The sequence below is a fragment of the Camelina sativa genome, chromosome 18 (genome assembly GCF_030686135.1).
Source record: "Camelina sativa cultivar CO46 ecotype springtype chromosome 18, ASM3068613v1".
In the NCBI taxonomy this organism is placed as follows: domain Eukaryota; kingdom Viridiplantae; phylum Streptophyta; class Magnoliopsida; order Brassicales; family Brassicaceae; genus Camelina; species Camelina sativa.
The window spans coordinates 10,540,724-10,554,867 of NC_141897.1; the positions used below are offsets into that span (position 1 = coordinate 10,540,724).

General features: G+C 36.4%; 1 non-coding gene across 1 annotated transcript; it reads right to left on the minus strand.

Moving 5' to 3' along the window:
* Positions 1 to 13,714: 13,714 nt before the first annotated feature.
* LOC147922746 (small nucleolar RNA R71) lies at positions 13,715 to 13,821 on the minus strand. Its single transcript, XR_015589878.1, has one exon. It is a non-coding gene; the product is annotated as a small nucleolar RNA R71 (small nucleolar RNA).
* Between the last annotated feature and the right edge of the window lie 323 nt (positions 13,822 to 14,144).

Genomic DNA, 14,144 nt, shown 5'->3' on the forward strand with positions numbered 1-14,144 from the left:
AAGAGTAACATAGCTGTTTAAAGCTTCGAATCAATGTTTTCTCTCGGTTTTAGCCTGTTTTGGGATAAAACATGTTTAACTGTAGTCTAAACACTCCAAATTCATTTCGAACTCCTACAATTAGTTAAATGCATTGGATTGTCACATATTCTGACCCTAGAAACAGTAACAAAACTGTTTACTGCTTTGAATCAACGTTTTCTCTGTTTTAGCCTTTTTCGGGACAAAATGGGTATGAGTGGTGTCTAAACACTCCAAATTCAACCCGAACTCTTATAACTAGTCAAATGCATTTGATTGTTACATATTTTGACCCTAGAAAGAGTAACATACCTGTTTAATGCATCAAATCAATGTTTTCACTCGGTTTTAGCCTGTTTTCTAAATTTAAGTCTGCTTTGGGATAAAATGGGTTTAACTGTTGTCTAAACACTCCAATTCATCCCGAACTCTTACAATTAGTCAAATGCATTGGATTGCCACACATTTTGACCCTAGAAACAGTAACAAATCTGTTTACTGCTTTGAATCAACGTTTTCTCGGTTTTAGCCTGTTTCGGGACAAAATGGGTCTAAGAGGTGTCTAAACACTCCAAATTCAACCCGAACTCTTATAATTAGTTAAATGCATTGGATTGTTACATATTTTGACCCTAGAAAGAGTAACATATCTGTTTAATGCTTCGAGTCAATGTTTTCTCTTGGTTTAAGCCGATTTTCTCGGTTTAAGCCGGTTTTGGGATAAAACGAGTTTAACTGTTGTCTAAACACTCCAAATTCATCCCGAACTCTTACAATTAGTCAAATGCATTGGAATGTCACACATTCTGACCCTAGAAACAGTAACAACGCTGTTTACTGCTTAGAATCAATGTTTTCTCGGTTTTAGCCTATTTCGGGACAAAATGGGTATGAGTGGTGTCTAAACACTCCAAATTCAACCCGAACCCTTATTATTAGTCAAATGCATTGGATTGTTACATAGTTTGACCCTAGAAAAAGTAACATAGCTGTTTAATGCTTCAAATCAATGTTTTCTCTCGGTTTTAGCCTATTTTGGGATAAAACGTGTTTAACTGTTGTCTAAACACTCCAAATTCATTTCGAACTCTTACAATTAGTTAAATGCATTGGATTGTCACACATTCTGACCCTAGAAACAGTAACTAAACTGTTTACTGCTTTGAATCAACGTTTTCTTGGTTTTAGCCTATTTCGGGACAAAATGGGTATGAGTGGTGTCTAAACACTCCAAATTCAACCCGAACTCTTATAACTAGTCAAATGCATTGGATTGTTACATATTTTGACCTAGAAAGAGTAACATAGCTGTTTAAAGCTTCGAATCAATGTTTTCTCTCGGTTTTAGCCTGTTTTGGGATAAAACATGTTTAACTGTAGTCTAAACACTCCAAATTCATTTCGAACTCTTACAATTAGTTAAATGCATTGGATTGTCACATATTCTGACCCTAGAAACAGTAACAAAACTGTTTACTGCTTTGAATCAACGTTTTCTCTGTTTTAGCCTTTTTCGGGACAAAATGGGAATGAGTGGTGTCTAAACACTCCAAATTCAACCCGAACTCTTATAACTAGTCAAATGCATTGGATTGTTACATATTTTGACCCTAGAAAGAGTAACATACCTGTTTAATGCATCAAATCAATGTTTTCACTCGGTTTTAGCCTGTTTTCTAAATTTAAGTCTGCTTTGGGATAAAATGGGTTTAACTGTTGTCTAAACACTCCAATTCATCCCGAACTCTTACAATTAGTCAAATGCATTGGATTGTCACACATTTTGACCCTAGAAACAGTAACAAATCTGTTTACTGCTTTGAATCAACGTTTTCTCGGTTTTAGCCTGTTTCGGGACAAAATGGGTCTAAGAGGTGTCTAAACACTCCAAATTCAACCCGAACTCTTATAATTAGTTAAATGCATTGGATTGTTACATATTTTGACCCTAGAAAGAGTAACATATCTGTTTAATGCTTCGAGTCAATGTTTTCTCTTGGTTTAAGCCGATTTTCTCGGTTTAAGCCGGTTTTGGGATAAAACGAGTTTAACTGTTGTCTAAACACTCCAAATTCATCCCGAACTCTTACAATTAGTCAAATGCATTGGAATGTCACACATTCTGACCCTAGAAACAGTAACAATGCTGTTTACTGCTTAGAATCAATGTTTTCTCGGTTTTAGCCTATTTCGGGACAAAATGGGTATGAGTGGTGTCTAAACACTCCAAATTCAACCCGAACCCTTATTATTAGTCAAATGCATTGGATTGTTACATAGTTTGACCCTAGAAAAAGTAACATAGCTGTTTAATGCTTCGAATCAATGTTTTCTCTCGGTTTTAGCCTATTTTGGGATAAAACGTGTTTAACTGTTGTCTAAACACTCCAAATTCATTTCGAACTCTTACAATTAGTTAAATGCATTGGATTGTCACACATTCTGACCCTAGAAACAGTAACTAAACTGTTTACTGCTTTGAATCAACGTTTTCTTGGTTTTAGCCTATTTCGGGACAAAATGGGTATGAGTGGTGTCTAAACACTCCAAATTCAACCCGAACTCTTATAACTAGTCAAATGCATTGGATTGTTACATATTTTGACCCTAGAAAGAGTAACATAGCTGTTTAATGCTTCGAATTAATGTTTTCTCTCGGTTTTAGCCTATTTTGGGATAAAACGTGTCTAACTGTAGTCTAAACACTCCAAATTCATTTCGAACTCTTACAATTAGTTAAATGCATTGGATTGTCACACATTCTGACCCTAGAAACAGTAACAAAACTGTTTACTGCTTTGAATCAACGTTTTCTCGGTTTTAGCCTTTTTCGGGACAAAATGGGTATGAGTGGTGTCTAAACACTCCAAATTCAACCCGAACTTTTATAATTAGTCAAATGCATTGGATTGTTACATATTTTGACCATAGAAAGAGTAACATACCTGTTTAATGCATCAAATCTATGATTTCTCTCAGTTTTAGCCTGTTTTCTAGATTTATGTCTACTTTGGGATAAAACGGGTTTAACTGTTGTCTAAACACTCCAAATTCATCTCGAACTCTTACAATTAGTCAAATGCATTGGATTGTCACACATTCTAACCCTAGAAACAATAACAAAGCTGTTTACTGCTTTGAATCAACGTTTTCTCGGTTTTAGCCTGTTTCGGGACAAAATGGGTCTAAGAGGTGTCTAAACACTCCAAATTCAACCCGAACTCTTATAATTGGTCAAATGCATTGGATTGTTACATATTTTAACCCTAGAAAGAGTAACATAGCTGGTTAATGCTTCGAGTCAATGTTTTCTCTTGGTTTTAGCCTGTTTTCTCGGTTTAAGCCGGTTTTCGGATAAAACGAGTTTAACTGTTGTCTAAACAATCCAAATTCATCCCGGACTCTTACAATTAGTCAAATGCATTGGAATGTCACACATTCTGACCCTAGAAACAGTAACAACGCTGTTTACTGCTTAGAATCAATGTTTTCTCGGTTTTAGCCTGTTTCGGGACAAAATTGGTATGAGTGGTCTCTAAACACTCCAAATTCAACCCAAACTCTTATAATTAGTCAAATGCATTGGATTGCTACATATTTTGACCCTAGAAAGAGTAACATAGCTGTTTAATGCTTCGAATCAATGTTTTCTCTCGGTTTTAGCCTGTTTTGGGATAAAACGTGTTTAACTGTTGTCTAAACGCTCCAAATTCATTTCAAACTCTTACAATTAGTTAAATGCATTGGATTGTCACACATTCTGACCCTAGAAACAGTAACTAAACTGTTTACTGCTTTGAATCAACGTTTTCTTGGTTTTAGCCTATTTCGGGACAAAATGGGTATGAGTGGTGTCTAAACACTCCAAATTCAACCCGAACTCTTATAACTAGTCAAATGCATTGGATTGTTACATATTTTGACCTAGAAAGAGTAACATAGCTGTTCAAAGCTTCGAATCAATGTTTTCTCTCGGTTTTAGCCTGTTTTGGGATAAAACATGTTTAACTGTAGTCTAAACACTCCAAATTCATTTCGAACTCTTACAATTAGTTAAATGCATTGGATTGTCACATATTCTGACCCTAGAAACAGTAACAAAACTGTTTACTGCTTTGAATCAACGTTTTCTCTGTTTTAGCCTTTTTCGGGACAAAATGGGTATGAGTGGTGTCTAAACACTCCAAATTCAACCCGAACTCTTATAACTAGTCAAATGCATTGGATTGTTACATATTTTGACCCTAGAAAGAGTAACATACCTGTTTAATGCATCAAATCAATGTTTTCACTCGGTTTTAGCCTGTTTTCTAAATTTAAGTCTGCTTTGGGATAAAATGGGTTTAACTGTTGTCTAAACACTCCAAATTCATCCCGAACTCTTACAATTAGTCAAATGCATTGGATTGTCACACATTTTGACCCTAGAAACAGTAACAAATCTGTTTACTGCTTTGAATCAACGTTTTCTCGGTTTTAGCCTGTTTCGGGACAAAATGGGTCTAAGAGGTGTCTAAACACTCCAAATTCAACCCGAACTCTTATAATTAGTTAAATGCATTGGATTGTTACATATTTTGACCCTAGAAAGAGTAACATATCTGTTTAATGCTTCGAGTCAATGTTTTCTCTTGGTTTAAGCCGATTTTCTCGGTTTAAGCCGGTTTTGGGATAAAACGAGTTTAACTGTTGTCTAAACACTCCAAATTCATCCCGAACTCTTACAATTAGTCAAATGCATTGGCATGTCACACATTCTGACCCTAGAAACAGTAACAACGCTGTTTACTGCTTAGAATCAATGTTTTCTCGGTTTTAGCCTATTTCGGGACAAAATGGGTATGAGTGGTGTCTAAACACTCCAAATTCAACCCGAACCCTTATTATTAGTCAAATGCATTGGATTGTTACATAGTTTGACCCTAGAAAAAGTAACATAGCTGTTTAATGCTTCGAATCAATGTTTTCTCTCGGTTTTAGCCTATTTTGGGATAAAACGTGTTTAACTGTTGTCTAAACACTCCAAATTCATTTCGAACTCTTACAATTAGTTAAATGCATTGGATTGTCACACATTCTGACCCTAGAAACAGTAACTAAACTGTTTACTGCTTTGAATCAACGTTTTCTTGGTTTTAGCCTATTTCGGGACAAAATGGGTATGAGTGGTGTCTAAACACTCCAAATTCAACCCGAACTCTTATAACTAGTCAAATGCATTGGATTGTTACATATTTTGACCCTAGAAAGAGTAACATAGCTGTTTAATGCTTCGAATTAATGTTTTCTCTCGGTTTTAGCCTATTTTGGGATAAAACGTGTCTAACTGTAGTCTAAACACTCCAAATTCATTTCGAACTCTTACAATTAGTTAAATGCATTGGATTGTCACACATTCTGACCCTAGAAACAGTAACAAAACTGTTTACTGCTTTGAATCAACGTTTTCTCGGTTTTAGCCTTTTTCGGGACAAAATGGGTATGAGTGGTGTCTAAACACTCCAAATTCAACCCGAACTTTTATAATTAGTCAAATGCATTGGATTGTTACATATTTTGACCATAGAAAGAGTAACATACCTGTTTAATGCATCAAATCTATGATTTCTCTCAGTTTTAGCCTGTTTTCTAGATTTATGTCTACTTTGGGATAAAACGGGTTTAACTGTTGTCTAAACACTCCAAATTCATCTCGAACTCTTACAATTAGTCAAATGCATTGGATTGTCACACATTCTAACCCTAGAAACAATAACAAAGCTGTTTACTGCTTTGAATCAACGTTTTCTCGGTTTTAGCCTGTTTCGGGACAAAATGGGTCTAAGAGGTGTCTAAACACTCCAAATTCAACCCAAACTCTTATAATTGGTCAAATGCATTGGATTGTTACATATTTTGACCCTAGAAAGAGTAACATAGCTGGTTAATGCTTCGAGTCAATGTTTTCTCTTGGTTTTAGCCTGTTTTCTCGGTTTAAGCCGGTTTTCGGATAAAACGAGTTTAACTGTTGTCTAAACAATCCAAATTCATCCCGGACTCTTACAATTAGTCAAATGCATTGGAATGTCACACATTCTGACCCTAGAAACAGTAACAACGCTGTTTACTGCTTAGAATCAATGTTTTCTCGGTTTTAGCCTGTTTCGGGACAAAATTGGTATGAGTGGTCTCTAAACACTCCAAATTCAACCCAAACTCTTATAATTAGTCAAATGCATTGGATTGCTACATATTTTGACCCTAGAAAGATTAACATAGCTGTTTAATGCTTCGAATCAATGTTTTCTCTCGGTTTTAGCCTGTTTTGGGATAAAACGTGTTTAACTGTTGTCTAAACGCTCCAAATTCATTTCAAACTCTTACAATTAGTTAAATGCATTGGATTGTCACACATTCTGACCCTAGAAACAGTAACTAAACTGTTTACTGCTTTGAATCAACGTTTTCTTGGTTTTAGCCTTTTTCGGGACAAAATGGGTATGAGTGGTATCTAAACACTCCAAATTCAACCCGAACCCTTATTATTAGTCAAATGCATTGGATTGTTACATATTTTGACCCTAGAAAGAGTAACATACCTGTTTACTGCTTCAAATCAATGTTTTCTCTCGGTTTTAGCCTGTTTTCTAGATTTAAGCTTGCTTTGGGATAAAACGGGTGTAACTGTTGTCTAAACACTCCAAATTCATTTCGAACTCTTACATTTAGTTAAATGCATTGGATTGTCACACATTCTGACCCTAGAAACAGTAACAAAGCTATTTACTGCTTTGGATCAACGTTTTCTTGGTTGTAACCTGTTTCGGGACAAAATAGGTATGGGTGGTGTCTAAACACTCAAAATTCAACCCGAACTCTTATAATTAGTCAAATGCATTGGATTGTTACATATTTTGACCTAGAAAGAGTAACATATCTGTTTAAAGCTTCGAATCAATGTTTTCTCTCGGTTTTAGCCTGTTTTGGGATAAAACATGTTTAACTGTAGTCTAAACACTCCAAATTCATTTCGAACTCTTACAATTAGTTAAATGCATTGGATTGTCACACATTCTGACCCTAGAAACAGTAACAAACAGTAACAAATTCAACCCGAACTTTTATAATTAGTCAAATGCATTGGATTGTTACATATTTTGACCATAGAAAGAGTAACATACCTGTTTAATGCATCAAATCAATGTTTTCACTCGGTTTTAGCCTGTTTTCTAAATTTAAGTCTGCTTTGGGATAAAACGGGTTTAACTGTTGTCTAAACACTCCAAATTCATCCCGAACTCTTACAATTAGTCAAATGCATTGGATTGTCACACATTTTGACCCTAGAAAGAGTAACAAATCTGTTTACTGCTTTGAATCAACGTTTTCTCGGTTTTAGCCTGTTTCGGGACAAAATGGGTCTAAGAGGTGTCTAAACACTCCAAATTCAACCCGAACTCTTATAATTAGTCAAATGCATTGGATTGTTACATATTTTGACCCCAGAAAGAGTAACATATCTGTTTAATGCTTCGAGTCAATGTTTTCTCTTGGTTTAAGCCGATTTTCTCGGTTTAAGCTGGTTTTGGGATAAAACGAGTTTAACTGTTGTCTAAACACTCCAAATTCATCCCGAACTCTTACAATTAGTCAAATGCATTGGAATGTCACACATTCTGACCCTAGAAACAGTAACAACGCTGTTTACTGCTTAGAATCAATGTTTTCTTGATTTTAGCCTGTTTCGGGACAAAATTGGTATGAGTGGTGTCTAAACACTCCAAATTCAACCCCAAACTCTTACAATTAGTTAAAAGCATTGGATTGTCACACATTCTGACCCTAGAAACAGTAACAAAACTGTTTACTGCTTTGAATCAACGTTTTCCCTGTTTTAGCCTTTTTCAGGACAAAATGGGTATGAGTGGTGTCTAAACACTCCAAATTCAACCCGAACTTTTATAATTAGTCAAATGCCTTGGATTGTTACATATTTTGACCATAGAAAGAGTAACATACCTGTTTAATGCATCAAATCAATGTTTTCACTCGGTTTTAGCCTGTTTTCTAAATTTAAGTCTGCTTTGGGATAAAACGGGTTTAACTGTTGTCTAAACACTCCAAATTCATCCCGAACTCTTACAATTAGTCAAATGCATTGGATTGTCACACATTTTGACCCTAGAAACAGTAACAAATTTGTTTACTGCTTTGAATCAACATTTTCTTGGTTTTAGCCTGTTTCGGGACAAAATGGGTCTAAGAGGTGTCTAAACACTCCAAATTCAACCCGAACTCTTATAATTAGTCAAATGCATTGGATTGTTACATATTTTGACCCTAGAAAGAGTAACATAGCTGTTTAATGCTTCGAGTCAATGTTTTCTCTTGGTTTTAGTCTGTTTTCTCGGTTTAAGCCGGTTTTGGGATAAAACGAGTTTAACTGTTGTCTAAACAATCCAAATTCATCCCGAACTCTTACAATTAGTCAAATGCATTGGAATGCACACATTCTGACCCTAGAAACAGTAACAACGCTGTTTACTGCTTACACTCCAAATTCAACCCGAACTCTTATAATTAGTCAAATGCATTGGATTGTTACATATTTTGACCTAGAAAGAGTAACATAGCTGTTTAAAGCTTCGAATCAATGTTTTCTCTCGGTTTTAGCCTGTTTTGGGATAAAACGTGTTTAACTGTAGTCTAAACACTCCAAATTCATTTCGAACTCTTACAATTAGTTAAATGCATTGGATTGTCACACATTCTGACCCTAGAAACAGTAACAAAACTGTGTACTGCTTTGAATCAACGTTTTCTCTGTTTTAGCCTTTTTCGGGACAAAATGGGTATGAGTGGTGTCTAAACACTCCAAATTCAACCCGAACTTTTATAATTAGTCAAATGCATTGGATTGTTACATATTTTGACCATAGAAAGAGTAACATACCTGTTTAATGCATCCAATCAATGTTTTCACTCGGTTTTAGCCTGTTTTCTAAATTTAAATCTGCTTTGGGATAAAACGGGTTTAACTGTTGTCTAAACACTCCAAATTCATCCCGAACTCTTACAATTAGTCAAATGCATTGGATTGTCACACATTTTGTCCCTAGAAAAAGTAACAAATCTGTTTACTGCTTTGAATCAACGTTTTCTCGGTTTTAGCCTGTTTCGTGACAAAATGGGTCTAAGAGGTGTCTAAACACTCCAAATTCAACCCGAACTCTTATAATTAGTCAAATGCATTGGATTGTTACATATTTTGACCCTAGAAAGAGTAACATATCTGTTTAATGCTTCGAGTCAATGTTTTCTCTTGGTTTAAGCCGATTTTCTCGGTTTAAGCCGGTTTTGGGATAAAACGAGTTTAACTGTTGTCTAAACACTCCAAATTCATCCCGAACTCTTACAATTAGTCAAATGCATTGGAATGTCACACATTCTGACCCTAGAAACAGTAACAACGCTGTTTACTGCTTAGAATCAATGTTTTCTCGATTTTAGCCTGTTTCGGGACAAAATTGGTATGAGTGGTGTCTAAACACTCCAAATTCAACCCCAAACTCTTATAATTAGTCTAATGCATTGGATTGCTACATATTTTGACCCTAGAAAGAGTAACATAGCTGTTTAATGCTTCGAATCAATGTTTTCTCTCGGTTTTAGCCTGTTTTGGGATAAAACGTGTTTAACTGTTGTCTAAACACTCCAAATTCATTTCGAACTCTTACAATTTGTTAAATGCATTGGATTGTCACACATTCTGACCCTGGAAACAGTAACTAAACTGTTTACTGCTTAAAATCAATGTTTTCTCGGTTTTAGCCTTTTTCAGGACAAAATGGGTATGAGTGGTGTCTAAACACTCCAAATTCAGCCCGAACCCTTATTATTAGTCAAATGCATTGGATTGTTACATATTTTGACCCTAGAAAGAGTAAGATAGCTGTTTAATGCTTCGAATCAATATTTTCTCTCGGTTTTAGCCTGTTTTCTAAATTTAAATCTGCTTTGGGATAAAACGGGTTTAACTGTTGTCTAAACACTCCAAATTCATCCCGAACTCTTACAATTAGTCAAATGCATTGGATTGTCACACATTTTGTCCCTAGAAAAAGTAACAAATCTGTTTACTGCTTTGAATCAACGTTTTCTCGGTTTTAGCCTGTTTCGTGACAAAATGGGTCTAAGAGGTGTCTAAACACTCCAAATTCAACCCGAACTCTTATAATTAGTCAAATGCATTGGATTGTTACATATTTTGACCCTAGAAAGAGTAACATATCTGTTTAATGCTTCGAGTCAATGTTTTCTCTTGGTTTAAGCCGATTTTCTCGGTTTAAGCCGGTTTTGGGATAAAACGAGTTTAACTGTTGTCTAAACACTCCAAATTCATCCCGAACTCTTACAATTAGTCAAATGCATTGGAATGTCACACATTCTGACCCTAGAAACAGTAACAACGCTGTTTACTGCTTAGAATCAATGTTTTCTCGATTTTAGCCTGTTTCGGGACAAAATTGGTATGAGTGGTGTCTAAACACTCCAAATTCAACCCCAAACTCTTATAATTAGTCTAATGCATTGGATTGCTACATATTTTGACCCTAGAAAGAGTAACATAGCTGTTTAATGCTTCGAATCAATGTTTTCTCTCGGTTTTAGCCTGTTTTGGGATAAAACGTGTTTAACTGTTGTCTAAACACTCCAAATTCATTTCGAACTCTTACAATTTGTTAAATGCATTGGATTGTCACACATTCTGACCCTGGAAACAGTAACTAAACTGTTTACTGCTTAAAATCAATGTTTTCTCGGTTTTAGCCTTTTTCAGGACAAAATGGGTATGAGTGGTGTCTAAACACTCCAAATTCAGCCCGAACCCTTATTATTAGTCAAATGCGTTGGATTGTTACATATTTTGACCCTAGAAAGAGTAAGATAGCTGTTTAATGCTTCGAATCAATATTTTCTCTCGGTTTTAGCCTGTTTTGGGATAAAACGTGTTTAACTGTTGTCTAAACACTCCAAATTCATTTCGAACTCTTACAATTAGTTAAATGCATTGGATTGTCACACATTCTGACCCTAGAAACAGTAACTAAACTGTTTACTGCTTTGAATCAACGTTTTCTGATGTTCATATATTTTACCTTGTTTTCCCTTAGTTTATTCTCAACTTTTGCATCTTTTGCTATCCATTTAGGCCATTATTGTGTAGCTTTAGGACTAATCATGCATTAGAGTATAGTTGCATTGCATTTGCATCTTTTCATGCATAAACAGGTGATTTTGGAGCTTAAGGAGCATGGAAGCAATGCTATGGAGAAGTGAAGCTGTCCTGAGGAGAAAACAAGAGAGTTAAGGCTGTAGAATCAAGGTCCAGAGTCCAACTCGACCGCACCACTCGACCGTGTGCTGAGGAGGACTCGACCGAGTGGAGAACGCACGAGAGAAGCCAGCTCGACCAGCCACTCGACCGAGCACTGGTCGAGTTGACCGAGCCGTTGACTACTTTGACTTTTTGTATTTTTAGGGCTTCCACCTCATCTCCTATATAAAGCCCTTGTACCTGCAGCCACCAAAAAGTCCAGCTTTTTAGAGAGTCTAAAACCTAGTTTTTACCTTTTTTAGATTTTATTCCTTTTGCACTTTTCTTTTATTTTAGATTTTGTACTTGTTTGAGAGAGAAAGACTAGATTCTTATATTTTGTTTGTTTCATAACTTTCAAAGTATTATGATTTCGAGTTTTATTCCTTCATCAATATTGTAGATCTCTGTTTCATCTTTCTAATGATGCAAGTTTCATTATTTTCTGGGTTTTTGACATATTTCACCATGTGTTCTTGTGAGTAGTTTGTTTAGGACCTTGAGGATGGGTTAGGCTGGGTTGATCTTGTGGTTTGTTTGATTTGGTCAAGCTTGATTGTTGTAGATCTCTTCTAGGCTAGATGATCTTAATGCTGATCCTATATCTGAGAAGGTAGGGTTTGATTTCAAGCATCTTAGCATCACACCAATGTCTAAGGAGCATAGATAAGGCTAGATCTAGAGCTTACCATTAGGCTTGCTAAGAGATTAGAAGTCTTGTTTGGTTTGAGATGTATTTCTTAATGCCTGCTTGTGTAGATTCTTTTCTTTGTGAGAACAAGTCTAGAATTGCATAGGTTTGATTGTTTCTTGCCATGAGAATGGATTAAACATGTATTAGAATAGTATGTCTAGAGATCAGCTCAATGTTTGCTTGAGATTTGTTGACCAAGTTAGATAACCACAATGATTAGCTCAGCCCATGAATCCCTCCTCAAGGCCTTCTTTGTTTATTGAAATCTTAGTCTAAATATCATTGCTTGCTTGTTGTTTTATTCGTTTTTGCATTGCTCTGTTTTTCTTGTGTTGCTCTGTTTTCACGTTCAAGTCTAGCTCGACCACGTACTCGACCTACACTCGGTCGAGTGCTGCTCGAGTTCATCCCCAGAACTTGTGTTTTTGATTTGTGATTGTCTTGTTTCATTCCTGTTTCATTTCCATTGCATTCACGTAGTTTCCTGTTCATTACTTGTCTTGTATTAGTTCATTAGCATAGTTTCTATCTCTGTTCTAGTTTCATTATAGCTTTAATTTGTCTGTTCTGTTTGCATTTAGTATCTTGTTCTAGTTGTTTTTACTTTCTGCATTTCATATTTCATTTTAGGATTGTTAGTGACAAACAATCTTTACAATTGGCTTGACTTAGACTCATATGCACATCTTAATTGTTCACAATCACTCAGATAGGATTGACACCTCTTATACTGCAACTGCATAAGGGGAATTGAAACACCCTGACTTCTATTCATTCCATACATCATCATTCCATACATCATTCATTCATACACCACAAACAAAGTCAGTTTCAATTTGGCGTCGTTGCCCATTTGAGTGTGTTTTGTGACATTTAGGATCATTATTAGTCTAAGATTAAGTTCGTTTTAAACACTTGTGAAGTTACTGAACTGGAATCTTCCTTTGCTTGGCTGTTTTGTGTTTCAGGTACCCACTCGACCACCTACTCGACCGAGCTGTGATCGAGCACTTGATCGAGCCAGAAGCCGGATCAAATTAGCCATTACTTCCTAGTCGACTCGACCACCCACTCGAGTCTGCGCTCGACCGTGTACTTGTTCGAGTCTGTAGTAGAGTTTGTTGATGCACACAAGGTCAAAAGGCAAAGATAGTCTTCAACAGCCTATTGACAACATCCACAGGCTACAAAAGGGTTTGAGACATAAGGAAGCAAGAGTAGTTCAACAACAACAAGGTCAAGACATCATGGAGCAACAAGCTATCCATGAGCAAAGACCAAGACACATTGGTGCAGGAGATGCACCCAATACCCACAACCAAAGGGCTGGAATTGTGCCACCTTCAGTAGCAAACAATAACTTTGAGATCAAGAGTGGATTGATCTCAATGATACAAGCAAACAAGATTCATGGGTTGCCAATGGAGGATCCACTAGATCACCTTGATGAGTTTGACAGAATATGTGGACTCACTAAGATCAATGGAGTGAGTGAAGATGGATTCAAATTAAGGCTCTTCCCATTTTCTCTTGGAGACAAAGCTTACCTTTGGGAGAAGACTCTACCTACTGGAGCTATCACAACATGGGATGCATGCAAGAAAGCTTTTTTGGCCAAGTTCTTCTCCAATGCAAGGACTGCTAGGTTGAGAAATGAAATTTCTGGGTTTGCTCAAAGGAATAATGAGAGCTTTTGTGAAGCTTGGGAGAGGTTTAAAGGATTCCAAACTCAGTGTCGTCACCATGGCTTCAACAATGAGTCACTTCTAAGCACCTTGTATAGAGGAGTGCTTCCCAAGATAAGAATGCTTCTTGACACAGCCTCTAATGGCAATTTCCTCAACAAGAATGTGGAAGAAGGATGGGAATTAGTTGAGAATCTTGCTCAATCTGATGGCAATTATAATGAGGACTATGATAGGACCATAAGGAGCTCCTCAACTGATCAAGAGGACAAGTATAAGAAGGATTTGAAGATGGTCAATGAGAAGCTTGACAAGATCCTCCTCAGCCAATCCAAGTCCATTCACTTCATTGGTGAAGAGGAAGCTCCAGTTCAAGAGGGGGAGCCTG